General features: G+C 40.1%; 1 pseudogene; it reads right to left on the bottom strand.

Annotated features, from left to right (window-relative positions):
• LOC116996408 overlaps positions 1-18,796 on the bottom strand; it is a 30,852-nt pseudogene extending 12,056 nt beyond the window's left edge.
• Between the last annotated feature and the right edge of the window lie 490 nt (positions 18,797-19,286).

Raw genomic sequence — 19,286 nt, 5'->3', positions numbered from 1 at the left:
AGATCATTGGGCAAGATAATGAACAACTCCTTTCAGAGATGAAATACTACTGTAATTCTGGCAATGTTCTGGCTATCAGAGTTGAGTTACTATTGCCTTGGAGGTTTTGTAATCAGCCTGCTGGAGTGCAGCCTCTGTGCAGCCTCTTGTCAGCTAAAACACTCGGGTTAAGTGACTCTCTTGGCGCAGTTATGCTCCTTTATCAGACACTTGCATTCACTGTAGGCAGAGACATGAGGGCAATGCTCTGTGAGGGGATAATAACAGCTGGACAGGCAAGTCAGCTTTCATAGAGAAGACCAGCAAATGTGGAAGGGTGAAAAACACTCTCATGAGTCTGGCTGAGTGGCCAGTTTGTTACCTGTCTTTGGACCTGTTCCAGACCCTCAGTTTTCCTTCCCAAACTGAGATGCTCAGAACTGGACACAGCACTCCAGGTGTGGCTTCATCAGTGCCCCGTACAGAGGGAAAATCACTGCCCTGGTCCTGCTGGCCACACTGTTGCTGATCCAGGCCAGGGTGCCAGTGCCTGTCTTGGCTACCTCAGCACAGCTGGCCAAGTTCAACTGGTGTCAACCAGCACCCCCAGGTCCTTTTCCACTGGACCATTTCCCAGCCACTCACCCCTCAGACTGTGGTGCTGCCTGGAGTTGTTGTGACCCAGCTGCAACCTGACACTTGGTCCTGGGTAACCTCATGCTGTTGGCCTCAACCCATTGATCCAGCCGCTCCAGATCCCTCTGCAAAGCCTTCCTACCCTCCAGCAGATCAACACTCCCACCCAGCTTGGCGTCATCTGTGAATTTGCTAATGGTAGACTCACTCAATCCCCTCATTCAGATCATCACTAAAGATATTAAACAGGACAAGAACCACTGGACCTCTCTAGTCTTGTGCAGTCTGTTGAAGCTGCAGGTTCATCAGTGAAAATCTGTGCTTGAAATGCTCATTTTTGCTCACCCAAAGAACCAGTGTTTTTCATACCTTATGTTTTGTGCTCATACTTTGGTGCTGTGGGCTGCTATAACTCTAGCTCTCATTAACTCTAAAGTAACAACCATTTTCTGTATCTGTGGTGAAGTAAGACTGAAAAAGTAATACTACTTATCTAGATAAGGCTGAGGAAAAAAAGGTTATTCTCAAATTGTTTGAACTAGTGAAGCTGCTGCTTTTTGTCTGTATGCTTTGCATGAAGGACAAACAGTAGTTAGTGGGGCCAGACCAGGCCTGCAACAGTCATGGAATATCTCAGGTCAGAAGGGTCCCATAAAGATCATAAAGTCCAATTCCCTGATCCTCACAGGACTATTTAAAACTAAAGCACATAACCAAGAGAATCACCCAGACACTCCTTAAACTCTGTCAAGCTTGGTACCATGACCACTTCTCTTGGGAGCCTGTTCCACTGACCACTCACTGGGCCACCCTGTCAGAATCTTTTCCTGATGTCCAATCTGAAACCCCAGGATGCAGGCTCAGCATATGTTTGGGCAAAACAGCTGTTAAGACATACATTTGACCTAATTTAAAACACTCCTGTGGGTAGCAGACACACCTGCTGGGTTTCAAAAATTTGTCTAGCTATACTTGTTCATGTCTGTCTTGTCTTCACCAAGTACTTCCATTTTCTGTATTTTCTTTTGAAACAAGCTTATTGGTAAATATTTCCTCTCTGATGAAATAGTTTAGTCGTGACTGGATGTTGTTTAGTTTTTCTTCTCAGTATGCCTTACCAAATGTTTCAGATCTATGTTGTTTCCACTGTATTCTACTCTTAATGTAGTTCTTTTGCAAGATGATATTTTTTTCACCAGCAAATTGCTGACCCTTTTTCCAGTATCTCCTAATTTTTCCCATGGACCATAGTTCAGAGACTGCAGGAAATTCCTAATTATGGTTAGACATAGAACTGAGTAGTTCCTTAGAAGCTTCCAGGGTCAGCTCAGATGATTTTCAACCACGCTCTGAAACATTTTTTACATTTTCAGGCTTCAATTTTTCAGCCAGTTACTTACACTTACTTTATTATATCGATTTAATCTAAATATTAGTGTGAATGCAAGAGGACAGATGATTTCTGTAATAGGGATGGGACAAGTAATTTTGAAAACAAAATTAAGTGAGCAGATCAGGTATCCATGATGCAGGTCTACCTAAAGCCATTTGCTTGTATGAATATCACTCTTAGTGTGGCACTTTGTAAAGGATAAATCAGAAGAAAACAATTCAACATACTTCAGTGAATTCTAATATCTATGTTTTATTACATCTTTTCAGAACTGTGGATGATCTGGCCTCTAGCTGGCTGAGGCACAAAGGTACTACTAATTACTGAGGAAAATGAATGTCAGCGTGGTGTTGTAAGATAGCAAGGCTTTCAGGAGGTAATGTCTGAACTGTAGGTTCTTTTAAAAATATTTAATTTACCCTTCTCTTTCTTTAAACGTAGAGGCTTACCTTGGAGACACTGATATGAAGCAGATTCAGGCCGTGGCTCTGATGTTGGTGTTTTGTCAGTTTTCTACAGTGAAAATTGCAGTAGAGATAACACTCAGTACGGATAAAAAGAGAATAACCAAAATTTTACATAGAAAGTCATCAAATGCTGCTTTTGCAGAGCACAGCTTATGATGTGTTTTGTAGTTCCCTCTCCATTTGTGTGAGTTTCCTGGTCTGTCTGACCCTTCTGAAGTCACACAGCTCAAAATGGCCAATGGATGGATTGTGCTGGTCAAGTCAAGGAGATGAATGGCACTATTGCATTCATATGTGTGCCAGCAGCTCAGCTGAACTACCAGGCATCTGTATCAGCCCTCAGTGCAGCTCTGGAGGTGCTCTGTGTGATGGTGCTGATGGAGGGAGCCTTTTGTGCTGTGGAAGAAGTAGATCATAAAAATTACATGTGACAGCCAGTATGGAAACTGGGCTATTGCAGAGGCCCTGAGTAATACAGAATAACACTGGTGAAATATTGCTGCTGATACAAACAAGAAGCCTGGAGGCTGATCTTGCAGATACTTTTCTGTATATTCTTTTTAACACACAGAATTAATTTATCTACAGGAGTAGCTTCAAATGTGGCTAGGAGAGCTTTGCAACAAATGGCCTAGAATCCATGTGTTGATGTGAATATGTGCATGGAGTTTGGTCTAATTAGCAAACACAGTGTAGCAAGTTAGGGCAATTATTGCCTGAAAAGGAAACCATGGCCATTGAATGGTTTTTTCTTTCACCATCTGGAAGGCGAGGACATAACTTGAGCTATTGTTTTGCTAATACCTGTGAAAACTAAAACAGAGCACATAACAAATGAAAAAGATTTTGTGGGAATCTTGCCAATGTTGTCTGTTCTTGGAAAATGGTAAAGGAGTATGGGACTTCGGGCTGGGAGGAAAATTAGTTATAATTTTCCATTAAATGTTGCTTGAAGCTGGAAGAGGAAAGAAAATGTAGAGTCCTGACATCAAGGAATGTCCAGATCACAACATGCAGATTGCAAAGTTCTTAGGTTATTCTAGGTTATAAAGGGTTATTAAAGCTACATAAAATTATGTTCTAGTTAAACCCCCTAAAATCAGCTATTGGAATAGGCTTACTGCTGTGTTACCACAGATAAGGCAATTTCCATTGTTGGAATTTGTTCTAATTAAAGGTTAAAGGTACTGAGCTTTTAGGGGGGCTTAAATGTGATAGAGATCCCTTACAGAAGAGCTTCAAATAAGATGGTAATGATGGATCTAGAAACATGGAGATGAGGAATAGGTAGAAACATTTTTGATGGATATCTGAAATATTAGGTCATTGTTGTAAGGAAAAAGAAGTGGGGAGGAGTGTCTGTGGGAGAAAAGTTTTCTGCATTAAAAAAATAATAATTTGTATGCACTCTGAGTATTGGGTTTTCATCTTTTAAATTGCTGTCAGTGCTGTCAGAAATGTGAATTTTTGGCTCCTTAGTGTAAAGTTATGTCAGATGTTCTTCCTGACCAGAACAGCCATGTTTTGGTGCTTGGCAGAGCAGAGCTTGTGTACTGCTCCAGCTGCACAGCAGCCCTGGGCTCCAAGATCCTGTTTTCATTTTCTTCAAGCAGCACTGGATGTTCATAGTGAGCAGGATGATGAACTCATTGTCATTTAGTAAATGGACAACCAAATTATGTCCAGAACATAATCACATTGCTGTAACACATGCTTTAAGAAGAGCCTTTTACCTGTGCTGCTCTTGTCATGATACAGACAGAAGAGAGCCTTATCTGAAAGCCTGCATGATGCACTGAATTGTTTAATTCATTTTAGACTAAGGGCAGAGCTGCTGTGCAGAGCAGTGTTTTAGCATGTGGCTCAGAATGTATGTATTGTCCTTACAGTTTCTGTTGTAAGCATTTTGCTTGTTTGTACATGGCCCCAGGGTGGCACGTGGCTAACAGGGCAATATACCTGTCTAGGAAATAACTGTTTCCTATTTCCCAAAGCCCAAAAGCAGAAAAATGAAGTTTTTACCAAAGAATCATGACTGCATTTGTATTGGCTTTTAAAGTTGACTTTTTTGTGTGTCTGTAGCAAAAGAATACACTGCCTGTCTTGACAGGGGGGCTATAGCATTCAGGAGGAATGCTGAGCTGTTAAGTTGTATAAATGAGTAATGTCTTGCAACAGTTGGCCTTGACAGCCTTACACTTTCTTAAGCGGATTTACAATCATCTAATATTTGCACACCTCCTTTCAACACTTAAAGCATCAGCTTCTCTTTAGTCACCATAAATCCAGGGCTATTCTTTCAGGAGGAAGTTCCCCCCCAGTGATTTCAATGACCTGAAATGCTAAGTGAGATGGCTGCACCTTTAATGAGAGGGATATTTCTTAGTTCATCACCAGCTCTGTCATAAGAGAACACTGGTGTTCTTATTTGGTCAACAAGAGTCTCATAATAGCAATTTCCACATAGAAAAGAGCTGAATGCTGAAGCTCAGCTTTAATTGAGTGTGCTACATCTAGCTAGCTCCTCTAACAGGCTTAGATGAAGAAATACCAAATAATTAAAGGGATAAAGTAGAGTAATGACTAGGAGTTATAACAAAGAACCAAGTCTAGTTTCTTTTCATCATGCAATTTTTTCTTTTTTTTATATGTGGAACATTTCAGTCCTTGTGGCTCAGTTCACTCAGCTGAAGAAAAAAAATTGCTATAATGCTTCTGAAGAAGTGAGAAACAGTTGACAGAAACCTTACAAGACCTTTTATTTTTTATCTTGCCGCAGAGGAAAACATGATATGGTGATGGGTATGGATGAATTTTTGAAAGGTTAGCACTTAGATGGTTGCTCCAAGGACAATTATAGTTGCTGTGGGTTTGATCACAAAGAAATCTGGAAATTTGTTATGGTTCTGTGACAGTGCAAATTGTGGTAATTTGTAACCAGAACTCTCTCATGCTGTAGTTTTCACATTCACTCCTTCATACTGGAGTTGAAAATTACAACAAAAAGAAGTCAAACAAAAAAACCTCCAAATTAATATCAGCTGTAGCTAAAAGCATCATTGAAATGCTACAATTCTCAAGAATTTAGAGACCATGGAGCAACACCATGATTTGATTCAAATATTTCCAGACTCTGGACAGTGGACTGCTTCCAATCTTTCCTCTTTGTTATCCAAATTTTAATTTCATGCTTTGTAAAGTTGCTGTGAGATGCTAATTATTACCTCATGGTCAGCTTTGGACTAGCTCCGATAGTGCTGTGGTCCCAATGGTTTGCAGGAGCACAAAACATACTCCAGTGCTTCTTTCCATCAAACTAAGCTCTTGAAAGGAGCACATCTTCATGCTAGTGCTCCCACTGTATTACTATATTCTAAGCAGAAAATTCCCAAAGGAAAGCCACACTTCAAAGAAGCTGAGCAAGGGGTCATGAAACACAGATGCTATTGCAGGGCAAGATTCCATTTAGCAAAAAGGAGAACACCACCATCAAGAGAAGTTCAGCAGCATGGATTCAGCCTTTTTCTTATTTTTTCCATTCTCCTGGTAGTCAGATAATTGCAGTAGCTATTTAAATATGTACTATGTCTTTCCATCATGTCCTGAGGAAATTGGAGAAGGCTAAAAAACAGAGAGGGATAGTCCAGAAGAAAATGAACAATGGAATAGCGTGGAGGGAAGTCACTGCCTACTTAATTTCATTCTACTGCAAACTATTGAGGGCTTTATAGTTTGACAACAATGACAGAGCTGTCATCAGTCCCCACTGTCAAACCTTAGACTTGTGCTTTAACTAGTTCACCAGTGGCAACACAAACAGGAGGTTGTGATCAAGTCATGTGTTATGTCTTGTGACAAAGCTGAGGTACACAGAACACCCTGCAGCTGTACAATCACTCATGAAAATATAAAGAAAAGCATCCCAGATGAAATTGAGGACATGTTTTTTTATTTGCTTAGGAGTTAATTGTAGTATTTTTTTTTTTTTTTGCCTTGTGTGTGGCTGAATTTAAATGACCTTATGCACCAGCAATTTGCTCAATTTATGGATCTGAAAAACTTAGTTATGTGTGGAGCTTGGTGTGGCCGATTTCTAGTGATAAAGGGGAAACTCTAGTGTGAGGTTTTTCAGCACCTCGGGCTGTAATTGTCACCGGTGTGTGTTCTCATTTAATGAGGCATTGAGAACTTAATCACAGAAATGGGAGACTCGTGCACAGTTTGTACCACTGAAATAATTGTCAAACACGTTCATGCTTGGCAGCTGAATGCTAACTAGTGGTGACCTGTCCTGATGAAGCAAACAGCTGTCTTTGCTTGACATGCTGAAAAAAAATACACATTTTATTTTTGTTAAGGTTCAGAAATATCATTTAAGTGTTGCAAATGTGCTTGAGGCTATGAAATGGCCACTTTGATCTAGGATTCCTTGTTGTTTGGACTTGTTCAAGTGGTGAAGTTTGATATGGCCCCTTGTGGGGATAGCCTGAATAGAAATAACTGTGGTTCAGACAACAATTATTGTTTTCATCAACACACCTGACCATTGAGGCATAGGTTTTCATTTAGGTCCATTTCAGTGCTCTTGTCCTTTTTGCTTGATCAGTGGATTTATTTCACAGGGAAGAAATGGTAAAATACTTATGGAAGTGATGTTACACACTGGAATTGTGAGTTGTGTGGGAAAAAGCAGGATTGGCCTGGGAATCTTGGGTTTGGTCAAAGGAGGGTGAGAAGAGTTGGCAAATTTTGAGTCTTAGAAAAAAGGGTGTGTGATTAAGGTTTTGAGAGACCATAGGTATGTAAGTTGTATCAGTGACTTAAGTGGTTTCCTGGGATTGCAGCTTTAATGCAGCAAATTTGTAATTTTAGGAAAGAAAAATTGGATCTACAGAGAAAGGGTTGAAGAGGGGTGTGAAGGGAAAAAACAAACCTTGAAAGGGTCCAGGTGACATTGTAAACCACCAGACCATGTCTAAGTGCTTTATCATGTCACTAAAAACTCTCTCTTTCTAGTTTAGTTTATATGCTTCATGGAAATTGAAAATCTGGCCTTGAAGTATATTTAGAAATCTCTCAGGATTTATGGTCTGATATTACTGTAATTTTTTTTCCCTGACCTTGACAAACACCTCCCAAAAAACCCAACCCCTCAACTGCTTTAAAGCTTTCCATCCTATTCTTGTCAGTGAAATAAAAATCTTTTTATTTGACAGAAAAGCTGCTAAGTAAAAGTTCCCAAAGCAAATCAATCCTTCCTTAAAAAATCTGGAAACAAAATGGAATTAGATATTGAATTGTGGCCATCCTTCCCATATTAGGAAATCAATTGCAGCTTTTCAGAAGCCAATCTATTTAAAAGTCAATTAAATTGTTTACTTTTCTATCCATGGCATTCTGTCACAGTTATCACTGGTTGCATCTCACCCCATGCTCATAACAAAATGTGTCATACATCATCTCATACACAAAATGTTTGGATTTTCCATTAAAACTGAACAGCCAATATAAAATAAATGCTTGCTTTCAGCCTGCAAATAATATAAACAGTTAATATTTGACAATAATATTCACAAAAACAACTCACAGAGTTACTGACGTCTCAGCTTGTACCATCAAGTATTTTATATTTTACAAGTATTTACAAAATACTTGTAAAATGAGACTGCAGACTAAAATTCTGTAACAGTATATTGCAAGGTAAAGACCTGGTGAGTTTGCCTTATGATCTCATAAAGTTTTCCTGTGGACTGCTCCTGGTAATGTGAATGCTAATGGCTGTCTTTTTAGCTTTGAGTGATGAAGGTTAAGCAAGGACAAAAAGCTCTTCGTTCTCCTAAAAAGATTTTCATGCTTTGTGATGTCACTGTAGTTTGTTTTGCTTTTTCTTCCCCAGGAAATGTTCAACTGATTAATGTAATTACATTTTATTAAAATCAACTGGGATTCACTTGTATTAGATTTTTGTTTTGCTCATTCATCTTATGAAGCCAAAGCTTATAATTCACTCTCCCAGTTCTTCTCTTTACCAGTCCTGTATTTCTTATCCTGATGATGACACATGTTCAGTGTAATTAATAGAAACGTTTCCTGGTACAGAGGAAGGACTGCAAGTGGTGTGCAAGAGCATTTAACCTTTGAGTTCATTGGAGACAGGGTGATGGATAAAGTGATTAAAAATATTTGTAAAGTAGTATTAAAGCAGCAATAGTGCAGTGCATTTTGGCAGGAGATACCAGGCCTATCTAGCAGTACATATCTGACTGAGCAGATATGATTCTGCTCGGTCTGTGATTCTGCTTTCTCCTTTAAACCCTGATCTGTGTTGTGGATATCTATTTCCTCTTTGGGAGCCTCTTCCTATGTCCCTTTTGCCAGTATAATTTCAATAATGAGGAAGTTGTTGTAGGTAGATGCTCAGAGATAGGTCAGTGAAGCACTCTGGTGTATTTTAGTGGGGTTTTTATTGCCCTCCTGTAGCATATAGCTGCTTCACAGGCTTTGAAGGAGTTTAGTTACTGAGTCCACTTCTCATTTGCTCTTTAGAGACTGTTCACCCCACAAAGTGGGACCAATACTGCATTACTTTTTGCTTCCCTCCAGGCCATCTACAAAACACCAAATATGGAAAAAAAATGAGTTGTTTCTGATTTTTATGGTCTGGGTAAGAGTTGGCAAGGCATTATTTACTTGTGCTCCATACAGTTACTTGAAGATGCATTTCCTGATCTGTCAAGATGGGATTCACAGTCCAAATTCCTCTTTACTTTGCTTCCAGTGCAATGAGTGGGTGACTTCATCCTGTTTCCCTGCAGCAGAAAACACAGAAAATAAAATCCTGTGCCAGAATCTTTGAGAACTAAGCCTGGGTATCCTACACGCATATAAGGTTTTCATTGCTTCCTAATGGAAACACAACATGATGGGCATTGTAGCAACAGAGAGTCATTGTCCTGGAGAGCTTAAGTTGAAACAGATGTGTTAGAAGTGGGGGAGGAAGAAGAAAGACACAGAATAGCAGCATGGGTTTCCCAGATTTGCTTGGCTGGCAGAAACTTGGACTAGAACTCAAATCTCAAGGCCCCTAGCTCATTGCTTTTTTTGGGCTGAATACTGCTCTCTGTTTATACCACTCATGACATCTGTCTCATTTTTGAGACTTGCCAGGTAGGTTGAAGAAATGAAATTAACGGGACGTTACCACTGCAGTATCCCTAAGTTCCCAAAACCACAATTACAATTTTTTTTTAAGGGGGAGAAGTAACAGTGTTTTTTGTTGGGTTTTTTTTTTTTTTGAGCATACAGTTTTGCTGAAATATTTCAGTTACAGGATTGACTATGCATGACTTGTAGGCAAGCATCAGGTAGGAATGGTTTTACAGTCTGGGATGCGTTTTCCTACTCTGATTTTTTTCAGCTCTGTTATCACATTAGCAGCGTAGCAACTTGCTGGGAGTGGCAGGGAAGCCAGTCACAAGAGTATTGCGTTTTCTGTTGCTTCTGGTCCCCAAGGTCTGGCAAGCAGGAAGTCTCTGGTTGCTACAAAGCCCTGGTCTGTGTTTGACAGCCTGGTTCTGGCTGAGAGCTGGCAAGGGTTTTGGCAGCCTCTCTGAAAGGGATTTGAATCCCACTGTGGGCTAAATGGTAGATGCAGTGTGATCCGGTTCCACAGAAAGTTTCTTTCCTTGTGTAACCCATTACATTTTCTTCCTGCTCCTCAGTCTGTATTGTTTGATCACAATTAGATGGGTGATGGGGCTTGGGTGGGCAAGGGAGCTTGGGTGAAATGGGGCTCAGTAAGGAATGGGGCTCATCACACAGCTCCTCTGTCACTTACAGGGGGCTGGGCTGTTGTTTTTTGGCTGACAGCAAAAGTTTTACCTCAGAGATTCACAAAATACAATCTCATGGGCATTTATTGTAACATCCTAGCCTGGGACAGGGGGAAAGTGACTTACCAGGAAAAAGGGTTAAAAAGAGGAGAAGCTTTTAACTTGTTAGTGCTTGGAATTTCCTGTGAAAGGCTTGGTGTAGATGAAGCATATGATGCTATTCCTCTACCAGTCATTGTTTGCATGGAAAACACTCCTTGCAGGTCTCCTTCTAAGTGGGTAATTTCTGTTTGCTGCTGCCTAAAAGTCTTTCAGAACTGCTTCTCCCTAAATGGAGGTAAACACATCTCTAGCAGCAAAGACAGAGGATTTGCAGAGATACATTGAGATTGCAGAGGTGGTCAGACACAAAATGGAAGGAAACCTGAGGGTACTTTCTGAAGTCTAATTTCTGCTTAGTGTTATTTATCTGGTTTAGTCTCACTCACTAGCTGTTGAGATTTAGTATGCATTCTTATCCATTAGTTTCTGTTCCCCCATACCTGATACAGACAGTGATGCACAGCGCAAGGCAAGTGTGAATCACTGGGAGCCTCTGCCAGATCACTCCCTTGTTTTCCACATTTCTTGTAGAGTCTAAATGCTGGAATTGTGTATTGGCTTAGAAATGCTCCTGTCTTCAAAGAGTGAAAGGTGTCAGCTTTCCTCACAATGAGAAAATCTGCATGACAAAGGCGTTCTGGGAGCAGGTGCGAGTTTCTTAATTTTGGAGTTACCTGGTGTGATCTCAGTTTTGCCTTCTTGGATCTGGATGTCTGCCACAGGAGCCTTCTTCCACAGCACTGCAGAAGCTGGGGAGCAGCAAGGGTTTGACTGTTGTAGCTTGCTTGTGAGGGGCAAGCAATAATCTTGGTGCTTGTGGTATATACTGCAAAAATGAGATTAAATTCAAAAGAAAAAAACCAACAACCCAAGAAAATCTGTATGCCAGGTCTTTTATATATGTATTTAATACAAAATTCACCAGCACTGGTTAAACTGCACGATGAATTAGTGGGGCCAAAAAATGAGGGGTCTGTTTGTCATCTGTCCTGGATTATAGTGCATTAAAGTAGTAATCTCCACTGTTTTTGTGACTCTAAAGCATTATTTTGAGTAGTTAAGGAAGGGAAGCATTTTTTTCTTCTAGAAGAAATAGCCTTAATTACCTCATTGTTACAAGAAGTGACCCGTTTCGTTTCTGTGGCTGCTTGCCTAGAGGAGGAGGTCGTTTGCCATGACACTTTGATAAAATCTCTGGAATTAAAAACTTTGAGTACACAGGTCATCAGGCATACATTAGGTTCTGGAAAATACTCATAAAATTAAATGAGGCATGTGGAGATGAGTGCAGCAGCCTGTATTGCCATGATTAGGTATCCAGCTATGTTGCTTCATTTGACTCTCTGATTTCATGTAGCCTCTGCTCATGGCATCACCTCCACTCTCGCTGCATCTATTTTGTGTCAAGTTGAGGAAATTGCGACAGGGGCTTAAGATAGACCTCTGTGGCAAGCAGAATATTAAACTTTAAAACATTCAAATGTAAAAATCCTGTTCTTGTTGGAAGGGTTATTCTTAGGGAAAAAGATCTTGATGAAGAGGGGAGTATCCATAGGGAGCTCTAAAGGGATAAAGAACAGATGACAATGGTATTGCAAGAGAAACCTAAGAGCTAGTTGAGGGTTTTTTTCCTGCTGAAAGGTTTTTATTAAGCACCTGGAAAGCATAAAATACATCTCAAGTACCCGGAGTCAATTGACTGGCCTTGAAAACAGCTTGCATGTGGGAGAAGAATGGACAGTTACTAGAATGGCTTTTATGTATAGGATAGCTGAAAGAGATTCCTATTTATGCTTGATCCAAAGGGAGTGTGCTGAGTGGCAAATGGGGCTTTTTGACTTGAAAGGTAAAAGCCTTACTGTTGCTATTAAAATCAAATGGTACAAGAACTCTCCCTAGTATTGTAAATGCCACTGTTTGAGATGGAAATCTATCAGTCATGCCTCAGGATGCATCCAAAAGAAAGGGAGAGAAATGACTTCGGATTGCTGTGTTTTCTGTTAATACTTAATCTGTTGCTTGAATCACCTGCTGGAATTTGAAGGCTTTAATTGGGAGATCTTCAGGCTTTCCTTACCTGTAGTTCCTGTGAAATGCATTATGAGGAATGGCAAACACTGCTGCAGTACTTCCAGTCCTTCCAGGGGTAACTAAGCTTACCATGAAAATGTCATGAAACTAATTAGGATCAGCAATCCACAAATAGGAATGGGATTGTATTCTGTATTTTTCCAATGAGATAGATCTCATCTTCTTGCTTTCCTCTAGTGAGACCAGATTCACAGTACTGCAAAACAATGCATTATGAAGTGCAGCAAGAACTGCTAGTGAGACTTAGAAAGCAAATAGCACACTAGCAAAAGGCATCTGGGCTGTAACCACTGGAACTTTTATTTCAGTTTCTTCTAGTCAAGACCATAGTGGAACAGAAGCAGTCGTTCACTAAATCCAAGTGACTCATATTTTGGTGACACTGAACAATTCTTAACCATTTTCCCCCCTGGATGCCTGACTTGACTAACTGCAGAGATATCCCTTAATACATGGTTTAAAGAACTCCAGACATTTACTGATTATCAGTTATCACCAATAAAATAAAACTTTTAAAAGTAAAATGAAAGCAAGCAACAGCAGCCTTAATAAAAGCATTTCCAGTGCTAGGGTAATAAGAATGCATCATAACACTAACAGAAAGATGATGAGTCTCCTGGAAGGACTGAGATGAAGTAAATACTGTGCACTGCAGATGTCAGTCAGTAATGTTAATACATCATGATGTATTAGTCAATGGCACACTGATGGGGTATGCTATTCAGAGGGGTAGGAAACGATAACTTATCTGGAAAGATTTGTTCCAATAGTAAGATGCTGGATGTTATTCAGCCACTGACGCAGCCTAATTGCATCTGTCCTTGAAGGAAGTGCTGATGGATATTCCAGGATCTTAGGATAATAAATTATTGCAGGATATAGGTATTGCAGGCAACATCCTGCAAGAAAATAATCTGTGGATTTACCAAAGAACTGAGGTTCCTCTGATGTACAATGTGCTGGTGACAGAAGGTTCAGATTTTGTGCAAGTACCATATATTCAAGACACCCAGTCTGTGACAACTGGTATCATGATGATGCTGTCATGCTAGGAAGGATACTTGTACTAGGAAGAATGTCTGAGAAAAGGTGATATTTCCATGATTTGGCAAATGGTACGCTCCATTTGTAAGGCATTGTGCAAGTCCTGATAGTAGCAATCTCAATACAGTAACTTTATTGGATGAATTAAAGATATTTTGGTGCTCCTTTTTGACTCACTCTTCAAAATAATCCTTTGGTAATACAGGACAGAGTAATTTGTTTCCATCACTCTTGATTTTGCTTACTGATGAAAGCTGACACAAAAAAGCATTTGTTGGTTTTGTAAAAAAACCTGCCTTATCCAAGTCTTCAAGAATAACATTTCTAATTTCTCCCTGGTGATTAAGCCTATTGTCTTGTGCAGGAGAGTGTTTCATGGTGAATTGGGTAACAATTGTCTTTAGTTTTGGTTGGTTTTTTCTTTGGTGTTATTGTTTGTTGCCTTTTTTTTTTCTTTTATTCTGTCATGTTCATCTTACCTTTGTTCTGCTTTGCACCTTAAATGATGTAGTTCCTGCAGTGGAGCTTGTCACCTCAGAGCTTAAGTCCACGAGGCTGGGACTGATCTCTGGGAATCTGTTGGGGTTAAACATGGGTTTTGTTAGACCCCTCCTCCTCACATGCCACCAAGATGAAATATAACACAACGGTTGTATTGGTTTTCTCAACTAAAAAAATAGACATTTCCTAGTGCAAATTGTTTGAGACACTGACTTCCTACCCATCTGTGCTTGTTCTTTACTGACCTAATGTAGCAGTGACTGACTCAGAGGGTGATGTCTGGCTGCAGGTGTCAGCAGAAGTAATTGCTGTGATAGATATGGACTTGAGCATTTTTAAGCAGACACAAATTATGCCTTGTTCAGTAACCGTACCTGTACATTTTATAAAGGCTCTTTGTTGTAAGAAAGCATAGGAAGGAGAACATGGTCACCTGAGGAGGATGTGCTCTGTGGTGTTTTCATATTTCCTCAGAGGTGAGCCTTGACAGATGAATGAATGTCCTCTGCACAGGGTGTTAGAAATCATGGGAATTGCAAAGCACAGACACAGTGGCACATAATTTTGTTGTTTAGAGTTTTCTGAATTCTTTACCTGCTGCCTTAACTGTTAAATTCATCGCATTTGATGCAGTTATCCCTGTGTATTATTCCAGGTTCACTGTGGGCTGCTGCTTTTCCCTTGTACATTTACTGCTGCTTTATGGGGTGGCTGTTTCTGGTTTTCCATCCAGCCTATTGAGAGGCCACATAAACTGGAGCTCCTGTTTACTCTTGATGAGAAACATTCACTTCTTAGTGACTTGAGAAGATTGCTTGGCCAATGGCGAACTCCTCTGAGTTTTTAGGGCTTGTTTGTTTTTCCTACTGCTTACTTTCTACTGCTTTTTTCCTACCAGTTTTCTACTTCAGCTGCTGCTATGTTGCTTATGAGACTGAAGTTGCTCAGTCTGCATCTGCTTGCATTCTTGTGCATGTACATTTTAAGTGTATCACCAAAAATTAACCCTGACACCAGTGATTTTGGGCTTGCTAATTTAGTCTTGGCTGCTCCAGCTGCTCAATAGATAGCCAAGGAGTTTTCTGCAATGTATCGCAGAATATAAGTGTAGATGTTAATTTTTAAGGGGAAGAAATCTTGTTTTACCATGTCAGTGTTCCCAAGAGGTACAGGCAAAAACCCCTTTATTTCCATGTGAATTTCAGCTTCTAGGAAGATCCCATTATTTGGATTTTCAGCTTATTTTAAAAATACCCAACATTATTTTTGCATGGTACCAAGTATTCTCCAAAATGCCCATTGTCAAATTAGGAAAAAAACACATGTTAAGTTTGTATATTTGAGGGTTCTACTCTCTGTATAGAAAGGAACAGAAGTAAAGCTTTCAGTTCTAAACTGTCCTGTGCAAACAGGACCCAGAATTTGCTGCTTTGAGCTGCGTCCTGTAATAGTAAATCAAGATTCACCGATGGAATGACTAAATGAGGAAGGGTTTCTTTTATTTTTTCCTACAAGGAATGGCAGCAGGTAAAGATACATTTGCTTGTGTTCTGTCCTTCTGAGCAAAGACATGAGGTCAGTTACCTTCCGCCTGTCCTGTGAGTCCAAATGAAATTTATTTTATAGCTGGGAAAGAATAGTATGTTTATACTAGTAAGAGCTAATTCCAAAGTAATCTTGGAGAAAAATTGGAAGATGTTTAGGAAATCAAAGCCAAGTGGTGTAATCTAATCTGAGATCCTGGCAACAGCCTTGTGAAAGAGTCAGGTCTTGTAGTGAGTGAGTGCTTTAACAAAAACATTAGTTTTAAAGCCTTGTGTTGATATTCCTGATCTTGGTTGTCTTGTTTCTACATTTCTGCATCCATTTGCTGCACTTGATCATCACTTTATCTACTGAAGCTCTATTCTATGCCTTCTAATGCCTTCTCAGTTCCAAGGAATTAGTATAATTTGCAGCACATATTACATGGGTGACTGTCTTTTCCTCAGTCAGGGCACAGTGGAATCAGCTTCCTTCTGTGTGTCCAGAATAACCTTGTTTTGTTTTTCATAATAATTTTAGTACAACTCTAGACTCAACAATCTGAACTTGAAGGAAGTAGACCAGATAAAATTGTTTGGACTCTTATAAAAGGAGGAGAAATTCTCTGCTGAATACTGACATCCAACCTAAATACAACGTTACTCTGAGCACTTGCACAGAAAGAAAGAGAGAAGTGATGAAAAGCCTTTAAAAAAAAAATCAGTATTATCACAGTTTCTTGGGATTTGATGTATGACACACACATCTTAAGAGTCCTACATTAGTCCCAGTTATCCAGACTGGTAAAACAGAAAATGTAGCTAGGAATTCTGATACTGAGTGCAACTATTGTATGTGAGGTTCAGTTGCCAAGCACAGGGATGGAGTAAGTTATAAAGCAGGGAAAGCAGAAAAATCTACAAGGTAAGGAACAGTTTGCTGCAGCTGGGGGAAGTGGATATGTAAATGGTAGGATGCCCCTGGGTTATTTGAGATAAAGTGATTCCCAGTTGGACAGCTAGATCTTTGATAGATTTGAAGACCCAGAAATTATTTAAACATTCTTGATGACTTGAGTAGAAGTTTCCTGTATGTGGAAGGACCAACTTAACACTTTTCAAACCATTTTCAACATGTCAGGTTTTGGCCCTGTCTCTGAGCACATCCATGTCTATGCTTTATGGCTGTTAGCGTCAGCAGCTTTACTCATTTCTGAAACATCTTGCAGAATCTGTCCTTAGGGAAACAGTACAGATTTAAGCCACTATTCTGGGTGCTGTCTTAATTCTGAGTGTGGTTTGTCCTCCTCTAACTGAAGACTAAAGATAGAGGAGTATATTTATTCAGCGAGCTGTAGTTGTGTTTTCTATGTTGTGGCCTTAAATTTTGATGACACTTTCTATTTGAAATTCCAATTCTTTCCTTATTGTCAGCTGTACTATTGGATAAACAAAGGAAATAGTGGTGAGCCAGTACTCAAAAATATCAAACAAAAGTTAAAACACTGGTGTGAAAAAAATACTGCCTCTTCCAAAATAATCCAGGCACTGGGGGAATATGACAGACTTTGAGTTAATAAGATGAATTGATTTCCATGAAAATGAGAATAGAAAATTACTGTCCAACTTGTTCTGTTGAAGAATATAACCAGTGAGAACAAGTTGAGAAGATATTTCCTGAAATGTGAAGTGGATTTAGTACAGTCTTCTCTGTTGGTATTAGACAACAGAATCTGCAGGGGCAGCAGATGCCTTCTTTAGTTACATTAAAAAAAAAAAGGGGTGTTTTTTTCTGCTTGCTTAGACTTTTGCCGACTTTGCTCACTACACTGCATAGATGTATGCAGAGAAGTTGTGCTCCAAAGACTGTGTATGTTTATATGGATACTTGCCTTAGGAACATGTTTGCAGGGAGATTACCTTTGGAAATGCTTGCCAAGGGTAATCCATGCCTGAGCAGGGCCAAACTGTCTGTGGCAAATGCAGATTTCCTCCTTCCTGTTTGATTGTTTGGTAAAGTATTTTTAGTTTTTGTCATTAAATGTTCTGGCAAAAACCATGTGTTCTTCCAGAGCAAAGATTGAAAATCTTAGTTCCCTGTCATGCAAAGGTCAAGTCTTTAAAGAGTTCTCAGTCTTGGATTTGGTATCTAAGGTGTTAGGTAGAAGCAGTTCTGACATGAGCTGGTACCAAATGGCACCAAAGCAGGCTTTTCTTTACCTTAATTGTGCATTGCACGTTGGATAAGCTGTTTCCAGTTATAGGCCTGCTCCTACTGTTTTTTTCCCTAATGTAGCTAATGAATGACTGGATATTGATGAAGCACATGTAAAAGAGACAGCTCAAGCTGAAGGATTTCAGTTCTCATAAAACTGCAACTATGGATTGGTTTATGCTCTAAACCTCAACTTTAGAAGAGGTATCAGCTAGCAAACTATAAACAGAAAGAACAGGAGCAAGTGATCACCCATAAGCCAAATAAGGAAGGAAAACCGATTACAAAGGGTCTCCTCGTCGTTGTTTGTAATTTTGTATTGATAGCCGGACTTCACATCTGCAGTTGTTCAAGGACATGAGTGGCTTTGCAGCTCAGCTTTTGAAAGCACCTGCACTGTGGGCACAAGGCTGTGAGCTGCCTGTTGTGCATGAGCAGGTCTGGCACAGCACCAAGGGCTCTGTGTTTACCCAGTGCTGCAGCCAGCAGTTCCAGTTTGCCCTGCAGCTTGCTTCCTGTGTGTCCCTGTGCTTAGGAAGTGCATCGTACCACTCTCCTTTCCCTACGGTAGCTGGAAATTTCCCTGGGGTTACCTCTCTCTTAAAAGAACAGAACAGTAACAGAACAGTAATTTCCTATAATTTAAACAAGAGGTCTTATGTCTTAATACAGCTGTTTTTCAGATAAAGGCACAGAACTGCAGAGACACAAGTTACAGAAGTGCCTGGGTTAAATTTTTAAATAATGTTGATAACTACGATGCATAAAGTGAGGCTGCCATAGGTAGAGGCGCCTCAACAGAGCAGGCATGGTCCTTGATGGTGGAAGGCTTTCCATCCCACTAACAAATGTTTTTTCTAGTGTGTCATTCTGGCTGTTCTCCCTCTGAGCCTGAATTTGGCAACCAAGCAAACTGAAGGCCAGCATAGGTATCCTGCTGTGCGTGTGTTTAATTTTTTCCTCCTCACCATCTTAAGTTTGTGCACGTTTGTTTTCTCTCCCTGACCAGCCATGTATGATACACCCTGTTTATTCTTAAAAAATTACCTTGGCAGAGAGTCAGCAAAACTCAGTAGTTTGTTCAAATTGGTATGGCTCCTGGGAGCAGCTGAGTTTTGGTGGGGTGCAGCATGCTGTTCCAGATGCTAGGGACCTCTGTTGGACAAATCTCTCCATTTGGCAGAGAGATCACAGGAATGAGTTTGCTCTGCCTCCTCCTTGCTTTATCTCTGTGGATTTCTTTTCTAGAGGCGGGAGCAGGGACCAGCCCTCATGCTTAATGGCTTGTTTAGTTCTCTTTTCTGGCTGGCTAGCTAGCTCATGAAAAGCTGGGAAGCTGAGGAAAGTGCCTTGGGTATTCCCTTTTATAAATGCAGAGATATCTGGGCTGACTGCTGCAGGCCCCAACCCTTCTGCATTATTAGTGACAGGCAGAGCTCAGGTTTGTTTCAGTAGGGATAACCTGGTACATGAATGATGTGCTTTCACATTGGGTGGAGCTGG

The sequence above is a fragment of the Catharus ustulatus genome, chromosome 5 (assembly GCF_009819885.2).
Source record: "Catharus ustulatus isolate bCatUst1 chromosome 5, bCatUst1.pri.v2, whole genome shotgun sequence".
Taxonomy (NCBI): domain Eukaryota; kingdom Metazoa; phylum Chordata; class Aves; order Passeriformes; family Turdidae; genus Catharus; species Catharus ustulatus.
Note: the sequence above shows the minus strand (reverse complement) of the source record. Positions and strands in the feature narration are given on the sequence as shown.